Source organism: Ambystoma mexicanum, chromosome 1q, assembly GCF_040938575.1.
Source record: "Ambystoma mexicanum isolate Mex_15411 chromosome 1q, UKY_AmexF1_1, whole genome shotgun sequence".
NCBI classification, from domain to species: Eukaryota; Metazoa; Chordata; class Amphibia; order Caudata; family Ambystomatidae; genus Ambystoma; species Ambystoma mexicanum.
The window spans coordinates 1163320820-1163336174 of NC_090922.1; the positions used below are offsets into that span (position 1 = coordinate 1163320820).

The 15355-nt window shown below is 42.6% G+C and overlaps 1 protein-coding gene across 2 annotated transcripts in view; it reads right to left on the bottom strand.

Annotated features, from left to right (window-relative positions):
• TNNI3K (TNNI3 interacting kinase) overlaps positions 1 to 15355 on the bottom strand; it is a 3214557-nt gene that overhangs the window by 2328335 nt on the left and 870867 nt on the right. The gene's annotated exons all lie outside the window — the stretch shown is intronic.

The window sequence follows — 15355 nt, forward strand, 5'->3', positions numbered from 1 at the left end:
CCCCATCAAGTGATAATGGACAGAGTACTGTGGCATTTTGACACATGGGGTTGTGCATGCAGTAAATTGACCATTTATTGAATGTTGCATCTTGCCCAACACACACCACAATGAAAGTAACCAAATAGGAATGAGCATGCATGTACAACATGAAAGTGACTCACAAAGGAATCCACATACTAATTGATACACTGCTGTATGTAAACCTCAGGCAATGCTTGCCTCAGAAGGTGAAGGATGCATGTCAGCATGTCACTGAGATAGTGCGAACATTCACAACGCATACCTGATTGTGCTACCAATGTCACTGATGACCGAGCCTTGTGCACCAACTGAACAAACCTAGCCCTATTTACTCATTTTCTCCCATGCAGGTGAATCTGGATACCCCAGTAGGAATGGCTTATGACTCCTGTGCGTCATCCACACACTCCAGCTGAGCTGGCATACAACATTGCCCATGGGCGTACACGCATCTATGTGGAAGTGGAATTTGGACTGCTGAAGGCACAATTCGGTGCCTAGACCGTACAGGAGGGGCATTGATGTATGCTTCTGATCAAGTTGGAAAAATCATACTTACCTGTGCCATGCTGCACAAAATTTGCTGTCGCTGGCATGTGCCGCTGCCCCCTGATGTTGATAGCCAGCCACCTGGAGGTGGGAGTGATGATGAAAATGTGGCCCAAGCTGGCGAGACAGGCCTTGATTGGCAATTATTTTTGATCCACTGTATTGAAACACTTGACAGATACCATTTGTAGAATAAAGAGCACTTCAACTCAATGATGAATGTCCATGCTATGTATGAATTTCGAATGGGATTTATTGTTATTTTTAACAACCCTCACACCCCCCAGTAAACTCCCCATCACATGATGCCCCCAACCCCCTATAAACTCCCCATCACACAATCCCACCAACCCCCTGTAAACTCCCCATCATACAATCCCCCACCCCCTATAAACTCCCCATTGCACAATCCCACCACCCCCCTTTAAACTCCCCATCACACGATCCCCCCACCCCCTGTAAACTCCCCATCACACAATGCCCCATGCCCCTGTAAGCTCCCATCACACTATCCCACCACCCCCCTGTAATCTCCCCATCACATGATCCCCCCAACCCACTGTAAACTCCCCATCACACGAACCCCCATCCCCCTGTAAACTCCCTATCACATGATCCCTCCACCCCCCTGTAAACGTAGGTTCTTTGAGGTGTGCTGGGGTTTGGACTAATGGCGCAACGTGAGTTCGCAGGGGGGCTATTTGGGGACATGGTGCCACCTCTGATGGGGCTGCTGCGGTTTGAGTGACTTTCCTCATGGGACCCATATGATGGTGTGTCCACATCTGGCTGAGGTGTGCGGGCCCGACGCACACATACATGTGGCGTGGGTGCATCCTCTGGCACATGGCTGGGCTACCCTGCGGTGTGGCCAACTCTTGTGTGACACTGTGGACTGGTGACGACAGCAGTGCAGTGCGTCATGCTGCTATGGGTGTGTGGCCCTCATCAGAGTTAGGCCCACTTGTGGCTCCCTCATGCCCTGGGTAGCCGTGGTGGCTTCCGAGGAATGAGGCGCTGTCGCCCTGTGGCCTGTGGCCCTGTGGATGCTGCCCCCATCTGGTTGGGCTCCGGTGGGGTGACATGGGATGTGTCTGGCGTCGTGTTTTTTCTGCCCGGCCCCTTTGCAGGGTGGTGGTGCTGGTGGAAGTGCCACCAGGTGGCTGGATGTTGTTGCCTCATCATCATCATCACTGGCCTGTGATGACGCTGCATGCCTGTCGGGTACATAGGGTGTTGTATGAGTTGAGGGCAGCTTAGATTTGTATCATGCATATCATGCCTTACAGTGGGTTTGGACACAGTTTCAATCATGCATTGCCTGATTTTGGTGACTCCCCATGTTGTAATAGTTGAGTCGTGGGACTGGGAGGGACACTGCTTGGACATGTTGCTGTGACATCTTCAGATGTCTGCTGGGAATGCACGGCACCTATATTACTGGGGGGGGTTCATGCACACTCACAAATCATGTTGCTGTGCCATGGCCATGGATGTCTTTCCACTGGGCCTTGTGTTGATGCAGTGTACATAATCAGGGGAATAGGGTGCGCTGCAGTACGATGGTACGAGGGGTCAGTTGTGGTTGGCTGCGATGCCTCATGCACATTGCATGCACATACATTCACTCAGGGTCTGGAGGTGTGGCCCTTACAGGTTCATGGATTTTTAGGGGGGTTTTACATACAGCCTCCTGGGTACCGGTGCCAGCCTCCCCTACTCCGACTCCCTCAATGGTGTCCATATCAATGAATGTTGTCATCTGCTCCTCCCAGGCGGTGAGCTCGGGTGGTGGTGGTGCTAGCCCTCCTCCAGTTGGCATGCATGCACTCCTGTGCTGGGAGAATAGACCACGTACTCAGACCTGCAAGTCATTGAGGCACTTGCGGCAGTCCTCCGCATCCCTGGGCACGCAGGCCACAGCAGACACCCTCTGGCTGATTTGCCTTCATATCATACAGCTTTTCCTGATGGGCCACTGCCTCCTCTACCAGTATGGCTAGCTCCTGGTCGTTGAATTTTGGTATTCTCACCCTGTCCAGGGCAGACTTGCCCCTGGTGCATTCCTGAGATATTTTGCAATGTTTACAGGGGTGGATGGCTTGCAGGGGCTGTGATTTTCGGTGGATTGTGATTTCCAAAATGGCCACCATTTTATTTCCCGTTCCGGTGGTGGCGTGTTTCCCATGCGCTATTAGAGCCACAGCTCGGCGGTAGCGCAATGTGCGATGCATTTATGGGTTCCCGGCCAATTTTTATCCTGAGTGCTATTTGCGTTAACGCCATGTCCCTGTACGCATGCATGCAAACCCATGATCTAGCGTACTTTCTGCCAGGCAGGTTGGCGTTAGCGTAAATAGCATTCGACGGGTAATCCACCGGAATACGGCCAAATTCGTGATGATGCCCATAGTGTTTTTACTAATTGTAACTAATATTTTGCGTGCTGTGTGTTCTGTGCTATATGTAGGGCAAAATGGGGCATTGACATGCTTTTAATTGATTTACCCCTGTCAAGGGAGGAACAATTTAATGTACGTAAGATATCCACTTAATTGATTGTGTTATGTTTTGTGGATTGAGCAAATCTGAAATAAACTCTTTTGACTGACTGGCATTGAATTCACCTTACGTACAGTTAGACAAGGTTGAAAGCGCTAAGCCTGCAGAATTCATCTAAATTCTGGGAAATATTAATAATCCAAAAAGAAGCACTCAGTGAGTGGCTTATGATATGATATGATATGGCATTTGTAACGCGCCTATACACAAGTGTTTCAAGGCGCGACAAGGCAGGGAGGGGGGAACAGGAGGGAAGACAGACAACGATCCTACTAGGCCAGGTGTCATTCAGATCGCGCAAGTGCAGGGGTAGGGGGAAGGGAAAAGAGGAAGGGGAGAGGGGGAAGTGCTGAACAGGGTAAGTAGAATAAAAAATAAATAATAAATAGGGCCAGCTGGTGGCAAGTGCAAGGTAAGTGCAGACAAGTGCTGGGAGGGGGGGCTGTAAGGGATGCAGAGACAGTCCCGCAGTGCTGGGGTTGCCAGGGAGGCAGTGCAAGTGGAGAGTGGCTGGGCCAAGGACCGAGGTCGGTGAGAGTGGCCCAGGTGCAGTTTCAGTGAAGAATTAGCAGGGGAGAGGGAGAGAGAAAGCAGAAGCTTTAGGGTATTTATTATAACTGATATTTATATAAAACATATACATAAATAAAAATATATGTAAAAACAAATTAGCCAAATTTAGTGCACTGCCTAACTCGTAGCTGGTGCTAGGAAAAAGAAGCTTTGGCTGAGCTCCTTAACGTATAAAAAACACATGTAAATTGAGGGTTGTAACACTACAAAAAACCCCCTACAAAACATGCCAAAAGTATTCCCAGCACTCAAGACCAAAACACCTTCTTACAAAATGCTTCGTTTTTATTCATTATAAAAACAAACAACCAACTGTGCAAATGTGCAAAAAAGGGTAGGTATAAGTCAGAAACCTCCCCATGGCAAGCAGGTTAAACAACACTCACCCCCCAGGGTGGAAAAATCGCCACGCGTTCCGCCTGGATCTACCAAGCTTCCTCAGGCTGATCAAACTCCACATCCGTGTAAACACATCCCATTTAAAACTAAAGGAAAGCAACTCGAGCGGGCAGCTCCTCCCCCCTCTCATTATCTCTGATCATGTGATCGCTTAATGCCGCATTGAAAAGTGTAAGAGCGGGCCGCCATGATGGAATGACTACATAGTCATTGTGTTCACTAGGAACACAGCGCACTGGCCATAAACTAAATGCCATTTTGAAATGCGAGTAAATTGGCAAAGAGCTCCTCGCTCCACGTTGCATCTCCTTATTTAAAAACATAAATTTCTTATACATATACATGTGTTTAGTTGCGCTAGTGCGCCTTTCTATAACATGGGTAAACCTTATCTGCATTGACAAGAGTTCACCCACTACGTCCCTGGGTTTGTAGTGTGTTTTTCTAAAAGCCAAGTACGGCACAACACCAAATTCATTAAACACCAAAGCACTCCTTTGTGGATATAGGACTTAGTGCCCTCTAGTGGATGAAAGCTATATTTGTGTTGATTTTATCTTATATATAAAGCTTTCACATGCTTTGGAATAATTTCCACTGTGATTGCATATGTCTATAAAATGAATATCCATTTGGATGCTCAATCTTATTTACATAAAAACATGTATTTACCACTGCAGTTATAGTTACTGGACGTGACTCGTAAATGCTAAAAGGAACAATATTCAATTAATGATTTTATGCAGCAAGCCACAGTATATATACAGAAACTATTTAAAGTGCAAGTGCTTAAAGTCTTCAATTTTCAACATCATATTGGGCTATAAATTGCTAATGTAGTCAACCCTAAATTGTGATGTAATGCTCCTCACTTGTAGCTTAATGCTACACATTAGAATACATGAATCCCTTTTACCAGCAGGGAGTATGCCAAGGTTACAACCCGGGGTTCTATAATTGCATGCACTTCCAACGATAATCATCCAATCTACTGGAGAAATACAAACATCTCTGAATCAATATTGAGTCCATTAGGTCTTAACGTATCAAATTTGCAAATTAGAGATGCCTCTAATTGTCTGAGTTTCAGTTCTCGATTTCCCAATCTCTTGTGTTGTGGTACATGGGCAAGACCAACAAATGACATTTCCTCCACATTACCACCATGTTTCTCCATAAAGTGTCCTGTCAAAGGGTTGGTTGTATCTCCATTCTTAATGGCTCTGTAGTGTTGGAGAATCCTGAGCTTGAGCATACCTATGGTCGATCCAATATAGTGCAGACCACAGGTGCAAGTAATAGCATATACTATGAATTTAGTCAAGCATGTTATTCTATGTTTGTATCTCCATGATAAACCATTAGAACTGACAAATGGAGTTTTTGATACAAAACTACACATTTTGCAATTCGCACATTTACGAAAACCTCCCTGGTCTTGTTTCAAAAAGTGGCCTGACTTGGTGACTTCTGTGACCACCATACTAGGAGACAGTATGTTTTTGAGAGTGGGCGCTTTACGGTATGTCACATTGGGAGCCGCATCTAGTACCTTCTTAAGATCGGGATCTGTCAGGAGCACATTCCAGTGTTTTTTCATAATTAATTTGACATTAGTGGCTTGGTGATTAAACCCTGTTATAAATCTTATCTTCTCTGATTTCTTTCTAGTTTGAATTCCAAATAGATCCGTTCTTTTCGGAATTTCTGCTTTTTTAAAACAGTTTGTAATTATGTGTTTATTGTAGCCTCGCTTGACAAACCTTCTACCAATCTGCTTGGCTTCTGTCTGGTAATCTGATTCTTTACTACATGCTCTTTTTGCTCTCAGGAACTCCCCATAGGGAATGGAATTAATTAGTGGAGTAGGGTGGTGACTCTTAGCATGCAGAGTGGAATTCGAACTTGTTTCTTTTCTAAATAATTTGGATGTTAAGCTGTTGTTCTCCACAATAAATAACACATCCAGAAAAATCAGTTCTTTTTTGCTATGTACACATGTCAATTCCAAATTCAGATTGTTAGTATTAAGAATCTGGACATAGTTATGTAACTGAGTCTCGGTACCGTCCCATATAATGAACAGGTCATCTATGAATCGGTACCAGACAACTATGTGTTTAGTAAATTCTTCCATCTCTTCTCTCCAAGCTATCTGTGTCTCCCACCGTCCCATATAGAGATTGGCGTAAGTGGGGGCCATACAAGACCCCATAGCCGTACCCTGAGTTTGTTTGTAAATTGAAGTATCATGTAAAAAATAGTTATGCTCCAAGCAAAACTGAAGCATTTCCAACAACATGTTGTTGTGTTGTCGATGACTAACGGATCTGAATTCTAAATAGAATTTACAAGCTTCAATGCCCACTTTGTGTATGATCGATGTATATAATGAGACAACATCCAGAGAAACTAAGATTTATTGTGGTTCCCAATTGACATTGTCTACTTTAGTCAACAGGTCAGAGGTGTCTCGTATATGTGAGCTGAGACTGATAACAAATGGTTGTAGATAGTGATCCAAGAATTTAGAGGTATTTTCTAAAAGACTCCCTATAGAAGATACGATAGGCCGACCAGGCGGATTCTTTAAACTCTTATGAATCTTTGGATTAAAGTAAATTAATGGGGTAACAGGAAAGGGATTTTTTAGAAACCAGTATTCTTCATCACTGATCAATTCCAGGTCACACCATTTACGTAACATTGAATAATATGATAAGTTGGTTTCCAATAATTCACTGTTGTCTACCAATGTATAATTACTGGTAACACTCAATTGTCTCTTTGCTTCCATATTGTATTGATCACTGTCCAAGATCACTATACCACCCCCCTTGTCTGAAGGACGTATTACTATGGTATGGTCATTTCTGAGGTTCTCTAATGCTTTATATTGCAAATAATTGAGATTTCTAGATGATGGAGATATCTTCACTGGCAGTTGCTTAAGATCCTTCATCACCAGACTTTCAAAAGTGTCAATCGGGCCACAGATGATGTTAGGGCAAAAAATCGATTTGGGTTTAAACTTGCTAGGACAAGTAATGTCTGTGGGTATACCAAATTCTCTTTCCAATGTTGTATTGTCCAATGTTGATGCTAGCTCCCATTCGAACTCAGATTGCGATCCCATCTTCGCAAGACATATTAGACTTGTCATATCCTTATCTGTGAGGGGGGATATCTCTCTACTGGAAACTTCTCTATTTTTGGTTCCTTCACTAACCTTCGTTGCATGGAACTTTGCTAGTTTTAATTTTCTTAGGAATTTAAAGAGATCCACCCTCGTAGATGTATAGTCAAAGGGATATGTAGGGCTAAAGGATAGGCCTAGGGATAATACCGAGTTTTCTTCTTGTGTGAGTCTTCTAGATGATATATTGAAAATCTTTAATTGTAGGTTTTCCTGCCTCTCGGTTTCCCCCTCGGATTGTTGCCAGAGCGTGTGATCATATTCGGTGCATTGCTTGTGTTGGCGTCCCCGCCTCGTCCTCTTTTTCCTGTTCTTCCGGCTGCACCTCTTCCTTGTCCGGAGTATTGGCCCTTTCCCCTCTTGTCTGTTTTGCTGTCTAGATGCAGTAATTTGAATTCCTCTAAAAAATTTAACTTTTTTGTGGTGGCTCCTTCTGTGTCTGAAGTGTCTACCTCTGAACTACTAGGTTCTACTGACAATACCGCCGGTGGTTCAGTATTCGTAGCCATTTGTTCAAGTCTTTGTTTGATAGGGACATCAAAACGCTTGGCGAATGTATATTTTCTGCCCTGTTCATAATCCAAACGGTCTCTTTTGAATTTCTGTTGTTTTCTAATTCTGATTTCACCTTCGTATCTTTCAAGGTTATCCTCCACTCTTGGCATACGTTTCTTGCATTCGTCCCCATCTTCAGAGGCAAACAGTTGTTCTTCCATTTCCTCAATGTCCTTTATCAGCTTCACTCTGTCAATTTTGGCATATTTGATAAGGCTCTCAATCATTTTAAATGAACATTCATTGGTGTGCTGCGTCCATTCCTCTATTAGTTTGGGATCAATGTCCTCAAATGTGGGGATAGTTAAGATTCTTAAACCCCTAGGGATGCGTCGGACTTCCAAATACGTTTGGAGCGTCATCGCTTCCCACCACTTTGAGATTTCCTTCTTCTTCATTTTTTCCAATTTGTCTAGTTTCTGCTGTATGGTTAAGCATGCTGATAAGCTTCCTTCCGCCACGTCTGCTGTGGCTGCTTTGTCATAGTTAAAAAGAATTTGTGCAGCGGCTCGTCTTTTGGCTTCAACCTGATCTGCCATCTCGGTTGGTTTGCAAGCAAGGTGATGTAAAAAAACAGAAACACTGAGCGAGTAGGAGCTGCAAAGGTCACTCTCCTCTATATACACTCTCACTCCACTCCACGCAGCTGAGGTGCGCTCAGTTGGTCTCCCCAATTTCAGATCAAATAACTCCAAACCTTATGTTTCCTCTTCATAAGTCTGAAATTTCATACAAGAAAATTTGGGGGCTACACCATGGCCAATTGAAATGTTTAAAAGGATTTTAGCATTTTCATAGACTGTATGTCATTAGCCATAGGAGGCGGCATCTAATGGCTATATATGTAAAAACAAATTAGCCAAATTTAGTGCACTGCCTAACTCGTAGCTGGTGCTAGGAAAAAGAAGCTTTGGCTGAGCTCCTTAACGTATAAAAAACACATGTAAATTGAGGGTTGTAACACTACAAAAAACCCCCTACAAAACATGCCAAAAGTATTCCCAGCACTCAAGACCAAAACACCTTTTTACAAAATGCTTCGTTTTTATTCATTATAAAAACAAACAACCAACTGTGCAAATGTGCAAAAAAGGGTAGGTATAAGTCAGAAACCTCCCCATGGCAAGCAGGTTAAACAACACTCACCCCCCAGGGTGGAAAAATCGCCACACGTTCCGCCTGGATCTACCAAGCTTCCTCAGGCTGATCAAACTCCACATCCGTGTAAACACATCCCATTTAAAACTAAAGGAAAGCAACTCGAGCGGGCAGCTCCTCCCCCCTCTCATTATCTCCGATCATGTGATCGCTTAATGCCGCATTGAAAAGTGTAAGAGCGGGCCGCCATGATGGAATGACTACATAGTCATTGTGTTCACTATGAACACAGCGCACTGGCCATAAACTAAATGCCATTTTGAAATGCGAGTAAATTGGCAAAGAGCTCCTCGCTCCACGTTGCATCTCCTTATTTAAAAACATAAATTTTTTATACATATACTTATGTTTAGTTGAGCTAGTGCGCCTTTCTATAACATGGGTAAACCTTATCTACATTGACAAGAGTTCACCCACTACGTCCCTGGGTTTGTAGTGTGTTTTTCTAAAAGCCAAGTACGGCACAACACCAAATTCATTAAACACCAAAGCACTCCTTTGTGGATATAGGACTTAGTGCCCTCTAGTGGATGAAAGCTATATTTGTGTTGATTTTATCTTATATATAAAGCTTTCACATGCTTTGGAATAATTTCCACTGTGATTGCATATGTCTATAAAATGCATATCCATTTGGATGCTCAATCTTATTTACATAAAAACATGTATTTACCACTGCAGTTATAGTTACTGGACGAGACTCGTAAATGCTAAAAGGAACAATATTCAATTAATGATCTTATGCAGCAAGCCACAGTATATATACAGAAACTATTTAAAGTGCAAGTGCTTAAAGTCTTCAATTTCCAACATCATATTGGGCAATAAATTGCTAATGTAGTCAACCCTAAATTGTGATGTAATGCTCCTCACCTGTAGCTTAATGCTACACATTAGAATACATAAATCCCTTTTACCAGCAGGGAGTATGCCAAGGTTACAACCCGGGGTTCTATAATTGCATGCACTTCCAACGATAATCATCCAATCTACTGGAGAAATACAAACATCTCTGAATCAATATTGAGTCCATTAGGTCTTAACGTATCAAATTTGCAAATTAGAGATGCCTCTAATTGTCTGAGTTTCAGTTCTCGATTTCCCAATCTCTTGTGTTGTGGTACATGGGCAAGACCAACAAATGACATTTTCTCCACATTACCACCATGTTTCTCCATAAAGTGTCCTGTCAAAGGGTTGGTTGTATCTCCATTCTTAATGGCTCTGTAGTGTTGGAGAATCCTGAGCTTGAGCATACCTATGGTCGATCCAATATAGTGCAGACCACAGGTGCAAGTAATAGCATATACTATGAATTTAGTCAAGCATGTTATTCTATGTTTGTATCTCCATGATAAACCATTAGAACTGACAAATGGAGTTTTTGATACAAAACTACACATTTTGCAATTCGCACATTTACGAAAACCTCCCTGATCTTGTTTCAAAAATATATTAATATTATTTTTTTCAATGTGAATAATGTAACATAGTTTTAATTAATATGGTATTCTAAATCTCTCTGGCATATTAATTAACTGCTTATTAAGCCGTTTTTGCAAATAACAGGAGATAGGGTTACAAAATTGCTTCTAGTCCCAGCAGCCATTTAAAGGCCCTCAGAGGGGCCGAGCAGTTGGAATGATGAATGAATTCAGCGAGGTGGCAGTGGGGGCCGGTATCACAGCAGGGCGAGCACGGTGCCCGCAGCCCGGGCAGACGCTTACCCTGTCCATGCCGAGCCAGGGCAGGAGCTGGAGCCTTGGCTGCTTGAACCAGCGATAGCATGTCCTCCATGCATAAGTGGAAATGTTTTGGGGCACCTATTATACGCAGACGATCTAATCCTCCTCGACATGACTGTGATAGGATTACAACATAAGATGGATGCCCTACAACATTATGTGGATGTAAACAAACAGCAGATCAACACTGTTAAAACAGAATACTCACACTTGAAAAAGGACAAGGAAATTCCAAAGAAAATGTAAGTGGAGTTTGCAACAAACCACAATTAATGTGACAAAAAGTACTAAATACCTAGGTGTCATGTTAAATAGTGATAATGGAGAGAAACCGTGTATTGCAAATCTGGAACTTAAAATGGACCAGTTGTTAGCACTAGCTCTGTTGGTGAAGAGGAACTATGGGAAATTTTCACTTCAACCTGTGGTTGATTTCTATAAAAGTAAAGTGATTCCTGTGATAACCTATGCAGGCAACACATGTCTGGGAATGCCATGGTCAGCTTGGGACAAATTAGAGGCAAGGTACTGGAGAAGAATACTAAACCTTGCGAATTCAGTGCCTATAGGCGTGATCCAGCACAAACTTGGCCTATACTCAATCCATGTACATGTAACTTGGAAAGCACTGTCAACCTATAGAAAGGTCGAACTAATGGAGTGCCCTGTCCAATATAAAATCTGGAAATTTGAAAGTAACACTCCAGAATTCTGGCCACTTAAGCTATGGAGAGAGGAGTGCATCACAATATTGGACAATCTATGCACGCAGGTTGAAACATTACGTGATCATCCTAGGAGATTTAAAACATTACTCCTATCAGTAGATTGGGCCCAAACAGAAGCAAGTCGTCAGCCTCTAAGTCCCACACCTTATCAGGAACTTTGGTGAACTTTCCTAACTCGCTCCCTACATACCTAAGGAAGAGCGCTAATGTTAAGCATAGAGACTTCATCCTTCGCTTTAAACTAAATGTGCTACGAAGAAGACAGAATTTAAAGAAATACGGACTGGAAAAGTCTGATCTATGCAGACTATGCAATAAAAATGAGCATTCTCTCCAACACCTGCTAATGTTTTGCGGAGAACTGAAAGAGGAGAGGGAAAAATGTCTTCAGAACATATTGGCCCTGTGATGTGGACAAGACCCCGATCAATGGTGGGAAGCTTTATATGTAGAGCTTCACAAGAGAACTGTGAGAGGCCTTGGCATGTACCTAGAAACAATGCTATTAAGGATAACAAACAAGGAAAATAACTCATGTATGGAAATGGAAAATTAATAATACCTAGCCAAATGCAGGATATACCAGTAACTGATAACCAATGTCTGATGAATCGTAAACTGGAAATGACTATTCCCTTCTTGTCATTTGTTCGGCTAGGTAGGAGGAAGAGTAAATGAACAATTGGATGAATCAGCAAAAAAGTTATGTATTAATTTACACTAAATTGCTTAATAAATAAATAAATAAATAATATGACTTGCACTTATTCCCAGAAAACAAGATAATTTTGGGTGGCACACTATTTGAAGGCCTTTACGGAATTGCCATACTGTCAGACTACCTCCATTGCAAATTTCCACTCCCTAATGAACTGGAAAAGCACTTTTGATAAATTGGAACGAATCATACAATCTGAAAACTCTAGAGCTTTGGAGCCTGACGAACTAGCAAATATTATGTTAAAATATAATGCCCATTTGTGGTCAGAATTACTAGTAGTTATATTGAGGCCAAGTTAATGGACCAAACACAGCAAGGGTCTTTTAACAAGGGTGGCAGGCCTTTACCTTTTCTTGCTATATGCGCCCGTGTAGTTTGCTACATGGGTGCTAAAATATATATTTTTTTTAATGGAAAGTATGTTATCACCATGAACAGGACACCTAACAGCGTCCAGTTCATGGAGAGAAAATACTATACCAGCAAAGGGCACCATGGAATAGGAAGGCAGGGCCCCTGTTCCATTTCCATGTCGGCCAAATGGAGCGAGGACAGCAGCTGCAGAAGCTGTGGTGGTACGTCCCACCACCGCTCATGTAAGTGGGATTTAGGAAGGGTGAAAAAAAAAGCAGAGCCGGTGGGGTGAACATCTCGGACGGGGGAACCGGCCATCAGGCAGCTTCGAACGCGGGCTAACACTAGCAGTGTCAGCCTACTTTCCATGCCTCCTGATTGGCTGGCTCCACCGTCGAGGAAGCTAATCACTGATATTGTCAACACAGTAGCTTTATCTCCCATTTGGTCAACATCCTAGTTTGTCCCTATTTACAAAAAGATGACAGAAGCCATCCTAAAAACTATCGATTTATCATTATGTTGGTCGCTACAAGCAAGAATTTCCCATCAATCATTCTTAGACAAATAGAGACCTGGACAAATTCCTCATGAAGATTTGATGAATTCAAAGTAGTTTACAAAATCTCGGTACAGCACTCAATGCTATTTTGCTGTTAAGACAGCATATATGACATGTATTGAGCTATGTGTTTTCAACTGGTTAGATAGAGCACATTTGTGGAATAAGCTAACAATAACACACAAGTGCGAGTTAATTCAAAAGGTGATATATCCAGACCTATTCAAACAGGAATAGGTCTTTCCCAGGGCTTTCCTGAAAGTAAATCCATACCTTGTGTTGGCCTATTGGTAGAGTTACGTTAGCGTGAAAAAATTGATATATTTGAGTTTTAAAATTTCAAACTAAGGCTCTTTAGGGACCTTTGGGGAACTGATTAGAGTAAAATCCAAACCACTGACTGCACAATTGAAAAGGGTCAATGAATATTGTAAATGTGAGCGTGCCCCATTATTCAAATATTATAAAAATCAAAATTGTACTTATCTTAATTCACGGTTTGGAATTAAGAATATATAAGGATTGGTATTTCCTCAAAAAATCCAAAGACCTGATCTGGAAGAAGTCTTTACCTACAGGCATTAGTATCTCTGGAAAGTGAGGTTTTATGCAGGAAGATTGGGCCCCATTCCAAGTTTGCCGGTGCAGTAACAACGGTACTGGTAAGCTTGCTGGTACCGTTGTTACCGTACGGGCAAACTACGAGTCTGCTCGTGGGTGCCTTTTCGCCGCCGGGTCTGACCTGGCGGACGGACCGGCACTCTCGAGCAGACCATGCCGGATGCACCGGCACCATTCTCAATGTGCCGGTGCATCCAGCCTCCCCATTTCCACCGGGCTCAATGGGAACGAGGAGCATTTTTACTGGCACCCGGGAATGGGCAATTACCGGGTCCGGCAGGGCCGTAATGACCCAGTAATTGCCCATTCCCGGGTGGCAGTAAAAAAACGTCCTAAATTGTATTGAGGCCGATAGACTTTACTACAAAGTGTTAGATCTCAAACCAGATTTACTCTATGGGGACCTCTAGGTAATTCTGCATACTACAGATCTGTTGTTAATGTTTTTATGACTATAAATGATATTCTTCTGAAAATGCTCAGAGTTAATTGTGTGCTTTTAGTTAGTACCCCTACTAGAATTAAAAAGAAACTCTTCAATTGGGATTGGGGAAACACTGAGGAGTGGATTAAAACCCTTACTCATTACAGAGAATATGCAAAATTGATTAGACAAAGAGATACTCTTCTATTATACCTCATACAAAGTCCCTGCCCATAGAGAAGTACAATGTACTTGAAATTTCATCTGAATCTTATAGTGACAATGAAAGTTCTGGGACCTAGAAAAAATATCATTAAAGACAATATATCATGGAGATTGTTTACATCAGATAAACAATTAGAAACACTAAAACATCTGATGTTTATGTTTTATAGGGATACTCTTTTAAGCCATAACACAAAAAAATGAGGCCGGTCTGCAGTATAGAACATGCTCCTCAAAGAGGAAGGGTGTGGTTTGTAGGCTGGAGACCATTTTGTTTCCTCCATCCAAATGTTATCATTAGAAAATGATTGGGCGAGCTCAAAATGTGCAAAATTAGGCCCCTTTAAACATTCTTTCCAGGGCCTTTTTGGCTTCCTGGTCCACCCCTTGTGAACTCTCATTAACCAAAAGCGTTTATTTAGACAAACTTCACTTGTATAGATACAATTGTGAGTGAATGCTTTTATGGTGCATGTTGGGCACATAAAAACATGTTGTTGCGAACACAGCACACAATCCTGTAAAAAAAAGAAAAAAACAGCAGCACTAGTCACATGCACAATGAATGTTCAACTGTGTGGCTAACATCACCATTAGAGACGTGTAGTGTACAGCCTGGCAATTATACTCACAGGTGCAAGGCGGGAAGCCCGCATCTGCCCCCATCAGGAAAAAGCGAGCTACTCAAGCAGTTGATGGATATGGCTCTATCCTGAAACCCGTGCATCAATTCACGGTCCCGCAAGGGCAGCTGTGCACAGACAGCACACAACTTTGCCTCATGTTCCCAGCCACAACAGTGCATGCAGTCCGCGTGCAGCTGTGTCTACCAACACCAGCTGCAAGGCTTGCTTCATTAACACACATGCGATTTGGTCACAGTGGTCCATTGTGTATTCTATAATAATATGGTGTTAACAAGGTACTGAGGGGCTTTCAGTTTGATTGGCGGTGGGGGA